Genomic DNA, 20,283 nt, shown 5'->3' on the forward strand with positions numbered 1-20,283 from the left:
AACCGTTTGTGCTGCATTCACTAGATGTTCTTCTACTGTACAATGAATGCTCCCAATTCTGGTTTTGTATTGAATTTGCATTCTAGGAACCTCAGGGGCTCATGGGGGAAATTATACATGAAGTTCATTTAAAATGTGTTTGGACTGGATGTCCTGAGGAGGGTCATCCATCTGAGGGAAGAACCCAGCTCCAAATCAGCAAGGACTCACCAGGGGTGAGGAAGTTAATTTCCTATTCAGAAGGAGCTGGTCCTGTTCCCTCCTTAGCTTCAGCGCGTCTTATCTATGATGGTTTCTACAAGGGACAGAAGCAGTCCTGGGTGACTCAATACATCGCTGATTTCCCACAGCCGACGCGTCCCCTTCATTAAAGAAGCGGGGAAACTAGGCCACTGCCCGGGAGCTGTAGAACAACATTTTTGTGCTGCAAACAACTAGGTAAAAGCCAGGTTCCACTGGGAGTCAACCTCCCGGGACAATAGGAAAATAAGGAGGGAAGCAGTTGTGAAAGAAACCAGGTTTGAGACTCTGTGGCCCTGTTGAGAGGCCAATTTCTTCCTTCCTGGAACCATATATTCAGTTACCCCTCTGTTTACTTCTCCACCATTTATACAGCTCCCTTCTGTGTGGTGCAGTATTTGCAAGGCTCCTGTATGAACAGAGGAGTAAGATCATTGCCACCAGGAGCTCCCACCCATTCTGCTGGATATGTAGAGAATGCTCAGAAGGTGCCATAGAGGAGTTTTGGCCTCTGGGAGGAAGGGCTATCATGTCCCCACATTGTCAGGATGCCTCTAAGAATCTCCAGGTATGACCCAGGTAACAAAAGAAAAATATACCTAGGTTGTACTTCATCCAAATTAAAAGTTTGTATGCATCAAAGGATACTGTCAACACAATAAAAAGACAAGCCATGAAAAGTATTTGCCAAGCATTCATCCAAGAATATCCAGACTGTATGAGAAACCCCTACCACTCAGTAATAGTAGCAAAAAAAAGAAAAAAAATAGGCAAAGGTCTATGACCTGGGAGCACAGACATCTCTGTAAAGAAGATGTAGAAATGTTCTACAAGAACATGAAAGGGTACTCAGCATCATTACTCATTAAGGGAATGCAAAGCAAAACCACAACGAGGTACCACTTCACACCCATTAGGATTGCCACTATTAAAAGACAAAACAAAACAAAAACATAAAATAAAAAGTGTTGGCAAGGATGTAGAGAAATTGCAACCCTTGTGCATTCATTGCTGGTAATAAAATAAAATGGTGCGGATGCTATGGGAAACAGTATAGCAGTTCTCCACAAAGTTAAACACAGAATTGCTATGTAATCCAACAATCCCAAAAGAATGGAGAGTGAGGATGGGTTTGAACAGACTCTGAGTTTCATGGCAGAATTATGCACAGTAGTCAAAAGGTGGAAACAACCCAAGTGCGGGTCAGTGGGGGAATGCATCAACAAAATATAGGATGTTTATTTAGCTCTCTGTGTCCCTGTGCTGCACATCCATTCAACAAGTCACAGGTTGAAAATGTTTTTTAAAAATTGCATCAACATTGAACATATGTATATATATATTTTTCTTCTCATTATCTTCCAAACAACATAGAATAACCAATTATTTACATAACCATTACATTGTGTTCGGTACTATAAGTCATCCAGAGATGAAAAATTTAAAATATACAAAATAATGTGTATAGGTGATATGCCAATACTATACATTTTATATAAGGGACTTAAGCATCTTTGAATTTTGGGAGGAGGATTGTTCTGAAATCAAACATCCACGGTTACTGACGGTTAACTATATATACAACAGGATATTATTCAATCTTAAAAAGAATGGCAATTTCAACATATGCTATATGTTCTTCAACTTTTTGGTTACTGTGACAAAATTCCTGAGAAAATCAACTTATAAGGAGGAAAAGTTTCCTTTGGCTCATGGTTTCGTAGGTTTCAGTTCAGGGTGGCTCTGTTGCTTTGGAGCCTATAATGAGGCAGAATATCATGACAGGGAACACAAGATGGAACAAAAACTGCTCACTTCATAGCCACTGGGAAGCAAAGAGAGAAAAATGAAGGGGCTTAGCTCCCTTTCAAAGGCATCCTACCAATGACCTGACTTACTTCCATTAGGCCCCATCTCCTTAAAGTTCCACCACCACTTCATAGTACCACAGGCTGGCCACCAAGCCTTTCATAATGGACTTTGGGGCATATTTGTGATCCTACCCACAACATTCTGTCCCTGGTCCTCAAAGGCTAGTGTCCATCTCTCAATGCAAAATGCATTCAGTCCATCTCCAAGTGCCTCCAAAGTCTCACTGCATTGCTTAAAAAATCCAAGTCCAAAGTCTCCTCTGAAACTCAAGGCAAACTCGGGAGCCACCGTAAAACTCTAAAAACTCTAAACTATATACTTCCAGCATACAGCCATGGGACAGAGTACACATTTCCATTCCCAAAGTGTAGACTAAGGCAAAACCCAGCAGGGCAAACATTAAATGCTCTGGCTCCCTGTCTGGCACCTGGGACACATGGTGGCACGATGTGAGCTCCAAAGGGCAGCCCCACCCTATGGCTTTGCTGACTGCGTTCTCATGGCCTCTCTCGGGCTAGTTCTGCTGGCTGCCTCCGCTTTCCTCGGCTGGTGTTCCGTATCCCAGACACCTCTGATCTCCAGGGCTCTCCACCTGCAGCTTTCGATTCACTCTCACGGTTTCGTGCATTGCCTTCTCAAGGCAGCCCAAGACTTTAACCTGGTACATACTGCCTGGCCTCCCAGGCCTTCCTTTGCAGACTTGACGGAAGGCTGCATGGCCTCGCAACGCTCACATCCTGCAAAACCAGTACTGCATGGACAACACCAATGTCTGCTACTGACTCCAGCAGTAGCCAGGCCCACATGGACAAGGGTTGCTTGTCTCTGCTGCTTTGAGGCCGGTGGCAAGGCAGAACATCCTGGGCAGTGGGCGGTAGGAGGCCCAGGAAACAAAAAAGAAAGAAAGGAAGGGTTTGAGGTTCCATGATCCCCTTTCAAGGCACAACTCCACTGGCCTCTATTCCTTCTGCTAAGCCTCGCTTCCTAAAGGTTCCGCCGCCTCCCGATAGTGCCACAGACAGGGGACGAAGCACTTAGCTTAGGGAAACATCTAAGATCGTAACTGTAACATAATCCAACAGGGATGAACACTGAGGACATATGCTTAGTAAAATAAGCCCGTCACTAATGGAAAACATACCCCATGGTTTCGCTTATATGAGATATGGAGAGTAATGGAACTGATAAAGACAGAAAGTTGAGCGTGTTCCAGGGGAGGGAGGCGGGGGAAATGGGAGTGAGTGCTTAACGAAGACAATTTTAGCTTAGGAAGCGAAAAGGTTCTGGGGTGGATGGTGGCAATGATTGTGCAACAATCCGTATGTATCTGATGCCCTTGAACTCTAGACTTAAATTTGGTTAGAATGGCAAGTTTTGTGTTATGTGGATTTTACAAAACAGAATTTCTGAGTCAGAGACAGTCCCTTCTCAGCTATTTTACCCCTTCCTACAATAACCAATACAGTTTTCTTTTCTCATTCAACCAAAGGCAAACAAATGTCATGTAAGAAAGAATGGTCACTTACTTTCATCAATTAAAGAATTCTTTAAATGTTGATTAAACACCTCCTATATGGCCAGTGCTTTTCTAGGCAATGGGGTTAGAGTGTGATTGTGGACAAAAACTGGGAGAAATCTACACACCCATGATTTCTTCAGGGAAGCCAAAAGCAATTTCTCTCTCTCTCTCTCTCTCACACACACACACACACACACACACTAAAATATATAGTTGGAATACCATTAGCCATAACCTGTACATCACGGTCCTTTTATTTCTTATGGACCAACCTGAAATCTAAGCTGTATCAGTCAGGGTCCTAGCAGGAAATGCATGACACATTCAAATCAGAGTAATTTGAGGAGGGACACCATCAGCCCAAAGATACCCTATGGTTAGCCCAAAGCTGTCCCATAATCATCCTGAGGCTTTTCCATAGACCACCCAAGGTGTTTCAGACTCTGCCCAAGACTACCCCACAGTAAGCTAAGCTCAGGGCTGAACTATGGACAGTTCAGACTATCTCACAATCGTCCAAGACTGCATCACCAGGAACACATACCCAATCTCACTGTCCTCCCTACTCTGATCCATTGTGGGTTCCTTAGTGCTAGAATCTAAGCAGATGCTAGGGTAAAAGAGAGCCCTTTGCTCCAGAGATCATATAACTTAGCGGGGTAGAAAACAGCAAAATGATGGAAATGGTGGGGGGTGATGGAGTATGCGTGGAGACCCAGGAAGACAAATTAAAGATGTTCTACACCATGAAGAAGCATCAAGTGGGTGACCTACCCACTTGAGCTCCTGAAGCTGACTGCAGTCCAGGAAGACTCCTAGGAAGGAGACATGCTCATCCAAGGAGAATCAGAATTTCCCCCATTCATCCCAGGGAATCACACTCAGCTCTCTCCTGGTCTGAGATTTGATGAAGGCACCTAGACAATGTTACTGTCAATCTGAGTAGGTGGGGTTAGATTGTTTTATGTACCCTTAACCAAAGTTTGGCCTAACCCAAAGCCCATACCACATCAAGACTGGATTATTGTTGAGCAAATATTCACTTCCCACCTATATCCATTGTGGGTGGGGCCTTGAGAAGAGGTACCCTGGGTAGATAGGATCTTCAACCTAGAGCCCAAATGAATATAGGTGAGTCAGATCTAAATTCCCACCTGATCTGAGCCATGCCCTGAAGTCCCACAGCCTAAATAAAAATCTCACAGATAAGCCTGTCCTGGATCAGCTGAGTCATAGTGGACCTGCAGACCCAGGAGAATAAGAATAAATGTTTGCACTTGTGAATAATTGAGGCAATCACTTACTGATGTTAATAATATGGCATTATTTTTATGTGACACATAATAATTGCACATATTTATAAGGTACAGTGTAATAATTCAAAATACATGTACAATGTGTAATGATAAAATCAGTTGTTAGCATTTCTATGTGATGGGAACCTTCAAACTCCTATCTTCTGTTTTTCGGGGATATACAGTAGATTGCAAACTATAGTCATCCAATTTGCTGTAGAATTCTAGAATTCACTCTAATTGTACTTTAATACCCCATGTCCAATACCTCTCTACACCCTACCTCCTTCCCTTCCTAAACTCTAAGGACCAATATTCTACTCTACACTTCAGTAAGATCATTTTTAGTTTCCATATATGAATAGGTGATATTTGTCTTTCTTTACCTGGTTTATTTCACTCACCACAATGTCTTCTAGTTCCATCCACGTGGTCACAAACGACAGGTTGTCATTCTTGAAAGCTGACTAATGTTACATTGTGAATATATGCTACATTTTCTTTATCCATTCATCCATCAATGAGCAACAGTTTCAGGTGACTTTCTATCTTGGCTGTCGTGAATAGTGCTGCTGTAAGCAAAGGACAGCAATCCCTCTTTCACATACTAATCTCACCTCCTTTGTCTGCAAGGAGTTCTCTTGATGGAGCAAAAACTGAAGCCCATCCAGGTGTCTCAGGCCTGCCTCAAGCCTTAGTACCTCGTACTCTTGTGTCTCTCCTCTGCTGACTGGAGTCCAGGAAGACTCCTAGGAAGGAGACTTGCTCATCCTCATACTCTTGTGTCTCTCCTCTGCTGGGACTAAGCAGCAGGCTAAGCTTATAGGGTGACGTGCCATCAGGTATATTGGATTTTGCAGTTGTGATAGGTTTTTATGTTCAGAGACTCACTAAATAGCCTCACTTCTTCTTCTTCTCGTATCACAGATGAGGAAACTAGTTCTCATCACTCTATTGGTAAACTGAAGAGTAAGCCTGACTTGTGACCAGCTCTATGGCACTGTGCTGCAATCTCCTGTCCCACTCCCCTCAGCCACCTAGGGTACCTGAGATGTGAAGCAGTTGCTCATGGTTGAATAACAGTGGATTATGTCAGTTGAAATGAACAAAACCTACTGACTACACCCTACCTCCTTCCCTTCCTAAACTCTAAGGACCACTATTCTACTCTACACTTCTTTAAGATACCCAGAATGTATCTTAAATTTAAATTTAAGAAAAATAATTTCTTAGAATACATATGTCTCAGGCAATAATTAGGGCATTCCCTCAATAAACAATTATTCAATGTTTATTGACTCTCGAGTATCCCATGTGTAATGGTTAATTTGAATCGTCAACTTGATTGGATTAAGAGATGTCAAGGATTAAGAGGCTTCTGGGCGTGTCAATGAGGGTGTGTCTAGGAATGATTGGCATGTGGGGTAGCCAACTGAAATGGAGGCCCTCCCTAAGTGTGGGCAGACTGTCCAATAGGATAATGGCTTGGATGGAATAAAAGTTGGAAGAAAAAGGAAGCCGCAACAGATGCAAGCTCCATTCTTCTTGGAAGGGTTCTTGGTTGCTGCTGCAGTTGTCTGAGGGTATCAGACTCTCACTTCTTCTCTCTTCCAAAGGGGACTCTGCCCGTGATTCTGCAGAAGCCTTTGATTTCAGACTAGGATAGCACCGTTGGTCCCTTGATCCCTTTTGTTCTGGGGCTTCAACTTCTTGGACTGTGCAGCTACTGGTTCTCCCAGCTCTCCAGCCGGCAGGTGGCCATTGTGGACTATCCAGCTTCTGCTTGCATAAGCCAACCTGATAAATCCCCTTTTTATAATTATACTTCCTGTTGATTCTATTCCTCTAGAAAACCCTGACTAATGCACCATGGTATGGATGTACTGCATTTGCTTAAACATTCACCTGCTAGAAAACATTTTTATTGTTTCCAGTTTGGGGTTGTTATCAAAGCTGCTACAAACAATAGAGTGCAAGTTTTTATATGTGGATGTAAATTTTTATTATCCTGGGATAAATGCCAAAGTGTGAAGTTGCTGGGTGGGTGGTGTGGTTAAACATGTGTTTAGTCTTCAGTTGTTTTTCGTGTTTTCCTTCTTTTTGAAGAAACTGACAAGTGGCTTTGCAGAATGGCTATAATATTTTGCATTCCTCCCAGCAATGAATGAGATGCAGATTCTTCATTCTTGACAGTATTTCATATTATAGGAATGAAGGGAAATTTCCCTTCTACCCTGTGAAGTTTGCCAGAGGAAAAAGACCAACATTAAATAGGAGAAAAAAAAAATCTACAAATTTATTAACATGTAAAATGGGAAATCCACAGAAATCTGCATAACCACTACACAAAATTACTCAGAAACTTGTATAACCCATTTCTACAGGTGAAGGGGAAATGTGTAATGTAGGTAGCCCCTTTTCTAGTTAGATTTTTTTGTTTTTTGCTATCGACTTTTGAGAGCTCTTTATATATTCTACATAGGAATCCTTTATCAGATATGTGGATTGCAAATACTTTTTCCCCGTTTATACCTTGTCTGGTTATTCTTTTGATTCAGTCTTTGATAAAGTTTAATGTATTTTTTTTAATTCTATGGTTTGTGCTTTCAGTGCCACATCTAAGTACTTTCACCAAGCCCTCTTATGTTTTCTCCTACAAGTTTTATAGTCTTACATTTTACATTAAAATCTATGATTCATATTCCACCAGACTCCTTTGGAATTAAAAGCTCCAAATTGTTTTAACTTATGAATTTCTCATACTGAGGACAGACACCCAGGAAATGAACACTGACATCGATGTCTACCATAGCCTAGCTAAGTCTACATATGCATATCACTTGGCTTTCGTTTCTGTACATTGTAACTGCCTCTGTAGACCAGAGGAGAAGCATCTAGATGCTTCTTTCTAGTTTGACCAAACTTCATAAAATTCCTTTTTCTGTTATTGCTTGTTTCTTGTGCAGGTGGTTGGCCAATCCAGTTAGCTGGGATGCAGGCAGTCTCCCTGGCTAGGCTATCGTAATAATATGATCCTAATTTCTGTATAAGGTGGGAGGTTATGTCAAGATTTTCTTTTTCTTTCTTTTTTTTTTTTTTGGTCTGGAGATGTCCAATTGTGCCAGCACCATTACATTAAATTGCATTGAATTTCTTTGGCATTTTATTAAAAATAATTTGTCATACTCATGTGGATCTCTTTGGGTTCTCTGCTCTGCTACATTGATCTAGGTCTCCAGACTTCTATCAATACTGTGCAGGCTTTCATAGTATAGTTTCACAGCAAATCTTGAAAGTAAGTACACAAATTCATCCCACTTTTTTTTTGTATTTGTTTTAGCTATTCTAATTGCTTTGCTTTTTCTTATACGTTTTCAAATAATCTTATTCATATCCACTAAACATCTTCCTGGTATTTTGATAGGAGTTGCATTAAACATGCACATCAGTTTGGAGAGAACTGACATGTTTTCTATGCTGAGTATTAAAATCCATAAAGATGATGCATTTCTGTATTAAATCTTAAAAAATATCTTTTGTCAGTGTTTTGCAACTTTCAAATTCTCAGTATTTTATACATCTTTTGATTTTCTAAAGAAATTTTTATACCTAGGCCTGGGAATGTAGCTCAGTAGTAGAGTGTTTGCCTAGCAAGCACTAAGCCCTGGATTCAATGCTAGTACTACCCCGCCCACCCCCAAAAAATACACCTACATATTTTGATGTTTTTGAATGATTATAAATGGTTTTGTATTTTTAATTTCAGTTTCCAGATGTTGATTGCTAGTGCATCAAAATACATTTTTTATTAATTAATCTTGTATCCTATTGTGTCACTTATTAATTCTAAGAGAATATTTGGAGATTCTTTGGTATTTTCTAGATAGATAAATATGTCATCTGCAGAGAAGAACAATTTTATTTCTTCCTTTATGACTTGTATGCCTTGTATTTTCCTTTCTTGTCTTATTGCACTGGCTAGAACTCTACTGTACTGTGTAACAGGAGTGGTGAGAACTAACATCCTTGTTCCTGATCTATGGCAGAAAACATTGTCTTTAAAAATTAAGTGTGATGTCAGTTCTGGGACTTTTGTGGATGTCTTTGTCAAGTTGAGGAAATTCCCCTCTGTTTCTTATTTTCTTAGTGTTTTAATTGTGAATGGGTGCTGGATTTTGTCAGATGCTTTTTCCATATCAGTTGATAGGCTCTTGCGATCAGTCCTCTTTAGCATGTTAATATGGTGAATTACATTGAATGATTTTCATATATTGAAGCAACTTTGCATATCTGGAATAAACTCCACAGTTAGTTGTGTTGCAAGTATAATACATTTTATAAGTATAATACATTTGGATTTTATCTTAGCATATTTTATAAAATAATTTGAATATATTGATGGTGTTTACTTTTTCCTTTTTGTATTGTTTATGTCTGCTTTTTATATCAAGGTAATAATGGCTTTCTAAAAACAATTTGGAAGAGTTTCTTCCTCCTCTATTTTCTGGAAGTCATTGAGTAGAATGAGTGTCAATTCTTCCTTAATCTTTTGTTCGAATTTTACAGTGAAAGCATCTTGTCTGGAGATTTCTTTTTTAAGAAATTTTAAGTTAGAAATTCAATTTACTTAATAACTATAGTGTTATACAAATAGCACTACAGTTATTAAATATAGTGTATCTGTTTCATCCTGGGGCAGTTGTGGTAGCTTGTTCTTCTTGAGGAATTGATCCATTTCATCTAAGTTGTCAGCTTGTAAGTGTAGGTTGCTCCTTGCATTCTCTTGCTATCCTTTTGCTGTCTGCAAGATCTACAGTGATATGCTGTCTCATTCCTGGTATTGGCATTTCTGTCCTCTTTTTGTTGATCTTGCTAGAAGTTTGTCAGTTTTTAAAAATCTTTTTGGAGAATCAGCTATTTGTTATATTGATTTCTCTACTTTTCTGCTTCTCTTTTGATTCCAGGAATTGAACTCAGGGGCACTCGACTACTAAGCCACACCCCCAGCCCTATTTTGTATTTTATTTAGAGACAGGGTCTCACTGAGTTGCTTAGCACCTTGCTTTTGCTGAGGCTGACTTTGAACTCAGGATTCTCCTGTCTCTGCCTCCCAAGCCGCTGGTATTAGAGGCGTATGCCATTGCGCCTGGCCTACTTTTCTGCTTCTTAATTCACAGATTTCTGCGTATATCTTTATTATTTTCTTCCTTCTACTTGCTTTGGGTTTATTTTGCTCTTCTTTTTCTTTATATTCTTGAGGTGAAGTCTTTGATTATTCATTTGAGTCATCTCCAAATTTCCTAATGTGACAATTTAATGTTATCAATTTGCTTCTCAGCAATGATTTAGCTGTGCCTGACAAATTTTGATATGTTGTACGTTATTTTGATTTAGTATATTTTGTTTCCATCAATATTTTTCTTTGACCAATGAATTATTTAGAAATGTGATATTTAATTTTCAAGCATTTGAAGTTTTTCTTGTTATCAATTTCTAGTTGGATTCCAATGTGATCAAAGAATACACTCTGCAAAACTTCAATTCCTTCAAATTTGCTGAGGCTTAGTTTATGGTGCAGGTATGATCTGTCATGGTTCCATGGGTTCTAAAGAACAATGTGCATTCTACTGTTGTTGAGTGGGGTGTTTTATAAATGTTGACTTAATGCTATTGATTGATGGTGTTATTCTGTTCTATATTCTTGTGGATTTTCTTCTGGCTTTTTAATGTGTTGTTGAAAGATGTATTGAAGTCTTCAATTATAATTTTGGATTTGTCTATTTCTCTATCCATCTTTCTTTAGAGCTATCAATATTTGCTTTATATTTATGCACTCTACATTTAGTGAGTATGCATTGAGGACTGCTATGGTGTAATGGTCCACTCTGTCCCTGTTAATTTTCTTTGCTCTGAATTCTACTTCATCTGATATTAATATAGGAATTTTTTCTTTTAGAATCAATATTAACATAACTTTTTCATCATTTTACTTATCAACCTATATTATTATATGTGAAATGAATTTCTTTTAGCATACAGGTGTATCATGTTTTAAATCTACTCATTTACATTTAATGTAATTACCGACAGGGCTGAAGCCTGCCCTTTGTTTTTGTTTGTCCCTTTGTTTCTCTTTTTTCTTTTTGTTGTTTCTCTGTTCCACTGTGTTCTTTGTCCCTTTGGCCTTTACCTTCTCTTGTTTATATTATAATGGTCTTAAACATTTCTTCTCCATACTTTAAGAGCCACATTTTATCATGTTATCTTTTTTTTTTGTGGGGCGGGAGGTATTGGGGATTGAACTCAGGGGCACTCAACTACTGAGCCACATCCCCAGCCCTATTTTGTATTTTATTTAGAGACAGGGTCTCCCTGAGTTGCTTAGCACCTTGCCTTTGCTGAGGCTGGCTTTGAACTTGCGATCCTCCTGCCTCAGCCCTCTGAGCCGCTGGGATTACAGGTGTGCACCGCTGCCACAGGCATGTTATCATTTTTGTTTCCACCATCAAACATAACTTTGGAAAAACTCCCACATAAATTCACACATAAAAAGTTAAGCTCATCCTCTCTCCCTATATTTTCGTACTTTCTTCTGTCATGTTCTCTGATTTTTTTTTTAAAAAGATCAGCTTTTTATTGAACATGTTGCAAAAGAGGTTTAATTAAAAACAAACAAAGCCCATGTCATCATCAGACTTCTCAGATGCTCCTTTCTTGGTTTCCACTTTCTTCTCGGCAGGAGTAGGAGTGGTGGAGGAGGAGAGACCCTCTGCTAGAGCAGGTCCACTGGCCCCTGTGTTGCAGACTGGGTCCTGCCATTGGCCGGGTGATTTGCACACTGCCCGGGCCACAGAGGTTCAACATTTACACTAGTTGCTTTAATGAGGGCATTGGTCTTATCCTCAGGCAGAGTAGAGACAGGTGAGCTCAGACACAGATTCTGGGCTTGTTGGTGGATAAAGAGGGCCTCATACCAACTTGGGCATTGTTCCTGTGCAATGACTGAGAATCTTGGTGATAGTTTAGGGGAGAAGAATCTTTCTTTTTCTATTTCTATTCTTTTAGAAAAATGCCTTTTGTCATTTTAGGGTAGTTACCTATTATTGTAAAGTAGATTTACAAAGTTTCTGATTTTTCCTTTATCTGAAAATAAATTTCTTAATTTCTCTTTCATTATTGTGATATTTTCACTGGATATAAAATTCCGAGTTGCTGTTTCTTTCGAGACTAAAAAAAAAAAACATTGTGCCATGTTCTTCTGGCTTCATGGTTTCTGATGAGAAAGCTGCTTTCGTTCTAGTTGTTTTTCTCCTAGATGATAAGACATCATTTTTCTCCTCCTGTTTTCAGTATTTTTTCATTGCATTTGGTTTTTAGAGGTTTAACAATGATGTGTCTTGGTATTTATTTTTATTCTATATTTTGTTTGGGGTTTTCTCCATTTCTTGATGCAGTTTCTCCTATCTTTCATCAAATGCAATAAAGTTTTAGTCATTTTTTCTTTGAGTGCTGCTTCAATCCTGTCTCTTTGATCCTCTCCATCCAGGACTCCTAAGACGTGAAGTGTTCCGGCTTGGATATGAGGCGGCCCCCAAAAGCTTGTGTGTAAGACAATGTAGGAATGTTCCGAGGTGAAGTTATCAGATTATGACAGCTGTAACCTAGTCAGTGGATATATCACTTGATGGATTAATAATTTGAATGAATTAACCGTTGGTAACTGCAGGTAGGCAGGGCATGGCTGGAGGAAGTGGGTCCTCCACGGGGGTGTGGCCCTTAGGGACTGTGTTATCCCTGCTCTGTGCACTCAAGCTCTTTCTGTTTCCTAGCTGTCATCTGGGAAGCTTTCCTTCCCCACACATTCTGCCATGAGAGTCCCCCTCACCCCAGGCCTCGAGTTATGGAGTCAGTCAGCCATGGACTGAACCTCTGAAATCATGAGCCACAATAAACTTTCCCTCCTCCGAGTTGTTCTTGTGGAGTACATTGTCACAGTATAGCTGACTAACACATGAAGTTTGATCTTTCCTTACAAACTCTCAATTCCCTGAGCTCCTTTTTTTTTTTATTCCCAATCTATTTTCTGTTATTCTGCATGGGTAGATTCTATTTCTCTATCTTCAAGTTAACGGATTCTATCCTCTCTCCCATTCATTCTGCTCTTAGTTTCATCTATTAAAATCTTTGTTTTATTTATCATATTTTGCAGCTCTAAAATTTCCATTTAATTGTCTTCTGTGTTTCAGTGAGAGTTTCTATTTTCCCTGTGCTTGCTATTGCTCAGAGTGTTTCTATAATTGTTGCTTTAAAATCCTTGTCGGATAATTCCTACCTGTTTACCATCTTGGTATTGTTTCACTCAAGTTGAGGTCCTCCTGATGCTTTGTATGATGAGTGGTTTCCACTGAAGCCTAGATATTTGAAATTTTATGTTGTTTTGGGGAAGCAGCCATTATGCAGCCTGTCACCTCCCTTCCAAATGGCCAATCACTGCCTTGAACTTGGAACATTCTCCTGCATGGAACCCAGATTCTAAGGAGACATGGGGCTGAAGTTATTCCTTATTAAGAGAAAAATTTGCCCTGTCCTGGTTAACCAGTGAGTGCACTTATACTGTTTAGATGTGTGCATTTTTTGGCAACTAGCAATCCCAAGAGCACATCTTCCTTCTATGGGCAGAGAACAGGGAATTTGCACCTCACGGAGTGGTGTGTGCAGTGTGCTGCCCTGTGTCAGCTATCAAGAGGGAACCTCTGCCCTAAGAGATTGGCACTTACTGCAGATACTGATCTTGCTGCTTCTCTTCTCCTTGCTGTGAGCAAAGCACTGTATGTCGACTCCTCCTTGGTAACTCTGCCCCTGTAGAAGATGCAGTTGGCCAAGGTCTGCAAGCATCTGCTTCTCGTAGTTGGCATTGTGATGCTCTTTTCATGTAGAGGGAATCCTGTTAGGGATTGGTAGTTGGATTTTCATGCTCAATATGCTATAAGACTCTGGGTGCTATGGCTTGGATACCATAGAGTATGTACCCCAAGGCTTCATGCATTGAAAGTTAATTTCCACTGTGAGGTATTAAGAAAGTAGAAACTTAATCTGATTGGGAGGCGCATCTGGAGGTGATTAGGGGTAGATGAGGTCATCAGAATAAAGCCCCTGAATTGGCTTTATCTTAAAAGGGAGAGAAACAGAGGATATATACCCATACGCAAGCTGTCTCTTTCCATGTGATGTCCTGAAACATCCTGGGGCTCTGCCAGCAAGAAGAGCATCATGAGACGCAGGCCTTTGACCTTGAACTAGAACTGTGAACCAAAATGAACCTCTTTTCTTCATAAAGTAGCCTGTCCCACGTATTGCATTATAGTAACAAAAATGCAGAATAATACACTGGGACTTAAGAGACAAAAAACCCAAGTAACCTACCATCATGTCATTCTTCAAGTCCAGAAATCCTAGTATGTCTGCCTTCTTCTGCTTTTTTGGAGTCTTGTTATATTTCTTTTATCTGTGATGTTCAAGATTTTAGCTGTACTTAACAGAAAGGGTAAGGACAATCACTTCTACTCCAGCTTTCTAGAAGCAGAAATCCATTTTTTTAAACCATTTTTCTCCTTGCTTCAGGAGTTGTACCTGCCTCCATTCCCAGTACTGGAACAATATTAGAATATTTCACCACCTCAAAACTGTCCAAGTTAAAAGTAGTCCCTGTCTATGTTCTAAGCCCTTGCCCTGTTCAGAAACACATTGCCTCTTGCTTTAATTATTTAAATGCCTTCCTTTTTAGTGTCTACACTGATGTCTTTTTCTTTGGGTCTCTCCTGTTTACCAATTGCAGCCAGGCTTATTAACATAACCATAAATCTTATCCTTTTCCTCTGTATCTTTGAACAGCTCATCATTGACTACTTGATTAAACTCAGATCCCTTAGCTTAGGGTTCAAAGCCATCAATGTAATGGCTCAGATTCCCACGAAAGCCGTATCTTCCCTGCTTTCACATGCGATTTGATTCTATAGCCCAAATGGTCCACTTCCAGATGCTAGACACAGGCTGTGCATTTTTGACCCATTCTTCCTTCTACTTAGAGTGCCTCTTGCCCTCTTGGGTCAGGGTCCACTGTCTTGAGAAAATCTTCCTAAATTACCCAACTCAAGATGATGCCTTTCCCTTATCAACAACCAAGATGTTTTCTTACTTTTCTATTTAAACTTATGTTCAATCCCTGTCCTAGACACCAGACAGAACATATAGTCCTCGTGAGCTCTCTCCTCTTGCACAGACAGAATCAGGGCTTCTTGGATCTGTGGTTTAGAAAGGAGAACAGATCCATCAGTGGCTGGTGAGGCTGGGCTGACTGGGCGGGCTTGGGAGGTACGATGGTGAACATCTGCTTACTTTTGGAAGGTGCACCGGTTCTAGAAGAGGTTGTTCTGCCCTGTGCTTCTCTGAAAGTCTAGGGAGGGAAGCCGTAGAGATAAGTCCACCATGTGTGTCTTGGAAGCAATTCTGGAGAGCACCCCTCTAGAGCTCCTTTGCCAATATTAGGTCTACCTACCATGTCTTTATGACAGTACACTTTGTGGCTACAGGTGCTTTCTCTGTCAGGGGTGAGTGGCAGCATCCAGAGTGGCACAAAAGAGAAGCTGCTTGGGTTGAAGTCTCAGCTCTGCCTCTTACTTGCCTTGTAAACACTGCACAAATCACTTAAGTCCTATGAAGCTGAGATTCCTCATCTGTAAACTGGGGATAAAGAGAGCACCTGCAGCGAATCACATAAAAATGCTTAGAACAGCTCATGGTCCTCAATAAATATTAGCAACAGCCATGTGCAGTATTTTTCATCAAAGCATCTGAGCAGTGGAGCAATACAAGGAGCCTCTGGAAGAATGCCCCAATGAGTCTCTAGTTCTCAAGCTTCTGTTTCACATTACATGTTTGTGCAAGTTTGCATTCAACTCCATAATAAAATTCATTTTATTTTATTATATGGCTAATAGTTTTTCTGCAACAAATATATTTTTAAAAAGGAACATTCTAGAAAGATACCTCACCATTGTACTGTCTTGGGGTGAAGCCTCTTAATGGCACATTTATACAATTTGGGAGGTACAGTTTTGGGGATCCTTGAGCCAAAGACACAGAGCACTAGCACCCAGGCCAGCACCAGAATGTGTGTTTGTCACCAATGAGCGCTCTGTGGGGCGAGTGCAGCCCTTGCCCTCCTCTCACTCACGCTCTGTACATTGAGGCTCACACTCTTTCCACCTTGTTGATTCAGAAGTGCTGCTCTCTCGTGGGATGTGTGGAATATCAGCAATGTTAGCATAGAAAGAAAACTCTTGGCTTGGATTTCCAGGGCTACATCATCAATGAAATAGGGCAAAAGAGAACTGTAATCTAATGTACTATATTACTGTAATCAGAGCTTCATGCCTGGAGCTTTCTCCCGCCTTCCCTCCAAAATAATGAAACAGTTTAACATAAATAGGAGTGACTTTAGTTTCCACCATGTGGTGTTCCGTGATTGGGTAATTATGGCAACGGCACACAGCTAACGGATGTTGAGTTCAGGAAGTAGCAGAAAGGAGACAGAGACGGGCACAGGAAGGAATGGAACTGTGGAGTCAGAGGATCGCACAGCAGGGAGACACCTCCGAATTCATGGACCCTACACTCCTGTTTCACAAAAGAGGAAACCAAGACCCAGAAAGATGAAGTGACCTGCAGATGTTAGATGTGTAGGTAGAACCAACACCAAGGCTCCTCTCTCCTGTCCAATGTTCTTTTCAACCCTCCATGTTATCTCTTGTAAACTGCACCAGGCAGAATATTCTAGAAAGTTTTCTGCCTGTCAAGTTGGCTTTGTTAGTTAAACCTGCTGAGGTGGAGACCAAGGTTTCTGTGCGCTTAAGTGTCCCATGGACTTTCACTGCATGTCCTTGCATTTGAAGGTCAAGGTAAAATGTTTGAAACTGTTTTGCTTTTTCACTTTTAATTGTAGCACTGGTAACAAAACCCAGGGCCTCTTGTAGGCTAGGCAAGTGCTCAACCACTAAGCCACACCCCAAGCCCCCCCAACTTGTCTTATATTCATTTCATTCCTTGGATATAGCACAGAAGAAAAATTAGCAAGTGCACAAATGAAAATTTGTTTGACTCACCATGGATAAGGTGAATTGTTTTAATTTTGATCCATTTTCATTTCAAGCTCGATTTTAGTTCTGTCATAAATCACATGGAGAACATCACATAAGTAATAAACTTTCTCCTACCAATGGTTACATTTTTTTTTTTTTTTTTTTTTGTTCTGAGCTACATGTAAGAAACCCAGGCAGTGTTGACAGCTTTTGCTCTAAAAGGCAAAAGTTCTCACAGTACAACTTGGAGCAGACTCCAATCAGGACTCGTGGAACCCAGGCTCAGATTAACAGGAATGTACCTGTCCCCCAGTGTGTTGAACACAGACACAACCACAGCCCAGATCAAACAGGTGCCCTTTCTCTTCTCTTCTCCTTCCTGAAGAAAGGGAGAGACTGAAGCCATTGGTCACAAGAGTGTGATCTCATCTCTCCACTAATCCCTTCTGATCCTCATTCCTGAATCCCAGAAAGACAGGGTTCTTCCTCTTTTCCACTCTGTCCAATAATTGCCCAATGAAAAAATGCTCCCTGCCACCACTAGGATCTGAGCCCAACCTGAAAGGCATCCCCGTGGCACCTCCTACTCTGCTTGTGATTAGAACATGGAAAGAGTAACGAGGAAGTGCAGCCAGTCACCCAGCCCAGTGGCCACTTGGCAGGAAGCAGAAATGCAGATGGAAGAATCCTTTCAAGAAATCTGCTCCACACTTGAGCATCCAAAGAGAGAAACAGTCGTCACTAAGCAGCCAATCGCTCATCAAAGACAACGTTCTTTCTGGTCCCCATCTCGGGCTCTCCTCCTCCCCTGGAATGCAAAGCTCTTGCTTAACAGAGTCATTCAAAGTTTCAGCTGGTGAGGAGCCCGAGCACCAGATGTGGATCTGAGACCAGAGAGAGAAGCACAGAAAGACCCTTTCTATGGGTGTCTCTGCCTTCTTGTCGGGCCCTCAGTGCAGGGCCCCATGCCTGGTATCCAACTGTGCCATCAGTGGCCCCACCAACCTGGTATACCATGGCTATACACATGGCTAGAGCAGGTCCCCATCATGAAATGCTTTCATAGACAAAATTTCATGTGAATGTCCCCCATGAACCTAGTGCCCAATGGTAGGGCAGGATCCACTGCCTTCACCACTTCATGAGGAGACGGAAGCCCGCTGAAGCTGAGCACACAGACAGCTGACTGTCTGGAAAGACTAGACCTGTGGATCCTGAATTTGCTGAGGGTCTGCTTGTTCTAGACACTGACAGTACAGCACATAACCTCATCTGCAAATTGGGGCTAAGCATCATGCTTCCTTCATAGAGTATTGTAAGGATCAAGTGAAATAATGAAAATGTTTAATGAAATATAAAGAAATGTCTAATATGGTTCCTGATATATGGGAATTCTTCCATTTAAGTGTTAGTCGACCCCTGCAATGTCCCTACAAGTCTCTATTATAACCTCCAATTTATAGATGAGGAAACTGAGGCACAGAGGGGAAAATAATCTGAGTCAATCAGCATATTGAATGGCCTCACCAAGCTTCAGATGCAAACCGGTACTCTGTGCACTCGAGAATATGATTTTTCTAGAACTCAGGTGTCCTGTTTCCAAGTTCATGCACTTTCCTTGAACTAGTCATCTAGACTGGAGACAGTCTTCCACAGAAAGTGTTGTGACCTGGTTTGGACAGCAATCACGAGGCCTTCTGTCTTAGGAAATACAGTCAGTTGTCAAATCCCAAACAAAATTCCTAGCATCAGGCTTCTTGAAGACCTCTGTGACATTAGCAAAGAAATTCTTACCAAATCCCCAGAGCAGAGAAGCAATTTTGAAACAGAATTGAGTGTTTGAAGCTGATAATGAACATGAAAGTCAAAAGGGTACTCTCGTTAATATTCCTACAGTTTCAAAAATCCTATTTCTTTATTAACTAATTTTCATCTCAATTCTTTTGCTTTTTTTTTTTGTAAAAAATTAAGTGGACATAAAGAAAAAGGGTTATTGAGACCAAACTTCCTTATTTCTATATGGCTTCTTGAGTGTCATAGCATTCCACAGATGCTTGTAAGAAGTATGAATAAATTGATTATAATTGAATGCATCTGTTTTCTTCCTGTGAATTAGCTAGAAGAGTAAGTTTTACAGGGACTTACTATAGATGACACTCCTGAAAATGTCAACCCTTTCTTTGCTAAAAAGCTTCATGCCTTTATACTTTTGATGCCCCCAATGGAAGGATATACCCCATGAATGCAACCCAGAGGTGCTAGCTCAATGTTCAAATTTGCTTTAATATGCAACTCAAGTTTGAGTAGGAGGCTCCCACACTTGTGCCAGAATCAGTGGCACTTGGGGTGGGGAGCACACTGTTTTTTGAGTATTGTTTGCATTGTGTGCTATTTGCTGTCAACTGGCAAGTTATGATCCCATTTCCACCTATTTGAAGTTTCTTCAAAAGAATCAACACATAAACAAGATTCACAGGCTGACACTTCTGGGCTATGATCCATAATTTACTGAAAGCTTTATTACTGAGACATTCTCAGGTGAAAAGAAAACTTAACTTGCCAAAACATCTGAATTGAGTTCCCTGTTCTGTGGTTTCCTGTTAGTCTATTTTATGTTAAGATAACAAAATACCTGAGACTGGATACTTTATGGAGAAAAGAGGTTTGGTTAGCTCACAGTTCTGAAGATTCAAGAGTATGGGGCCAGCATTAGGTTGATTCTGGTGAGGACCTCATGGTGGATGGTACCACAATGGTGTGTATGATAGGAAAAGATCTCAGGGCAACACAGGCAGCCAGAGAGAGGGAAGGAGCTGGTTTCATAGCCTCCTACTAGGACCCTCCTCTTACGGGTCCCATCACTTCCTAACATCCCATAGTGGAGATTAAGCTTGTAGCATATGAATCCTTGGGAGACAAACCACATCCAGACCACAGCAGGTCTCAACAGGGAGTACTTCTCCTCCTTCTTCATCCATAAAAGTGGCAATACCAATACCTATTTAAGAGAATCGGCTTGCACAGACAATGCTGTGACAGCACTCTCCCGTCAGTGAAGACACCAGCTGGCCCATCTCGAGGGCTGGTAGCACGTGCAGGTCAGTGGAAATAGTGTGCCCCTAGCTTGTCCTTGGCTTATAAAACAAATTTCTCATGATATATTCTCAGTAGCAATTAACTTCAGGTTACATTTATGCACCTCACTCTTGGCTACATTAAG

The sequence above is a fragment of the Marmota flaviventris genome, chromosome 14 (genome assembly GCF_047511675.1).
Source record: "Marmota flaviventris isolate mMarFla1 chromosome 14, mMarFla1.hap1, whole genome shotgun sequence".
NCBI lineage: Eukaryota > Metazoa > Chordata > Mammalia > Rodentia > Sciuridae > Marmota > Marmota flaviventris.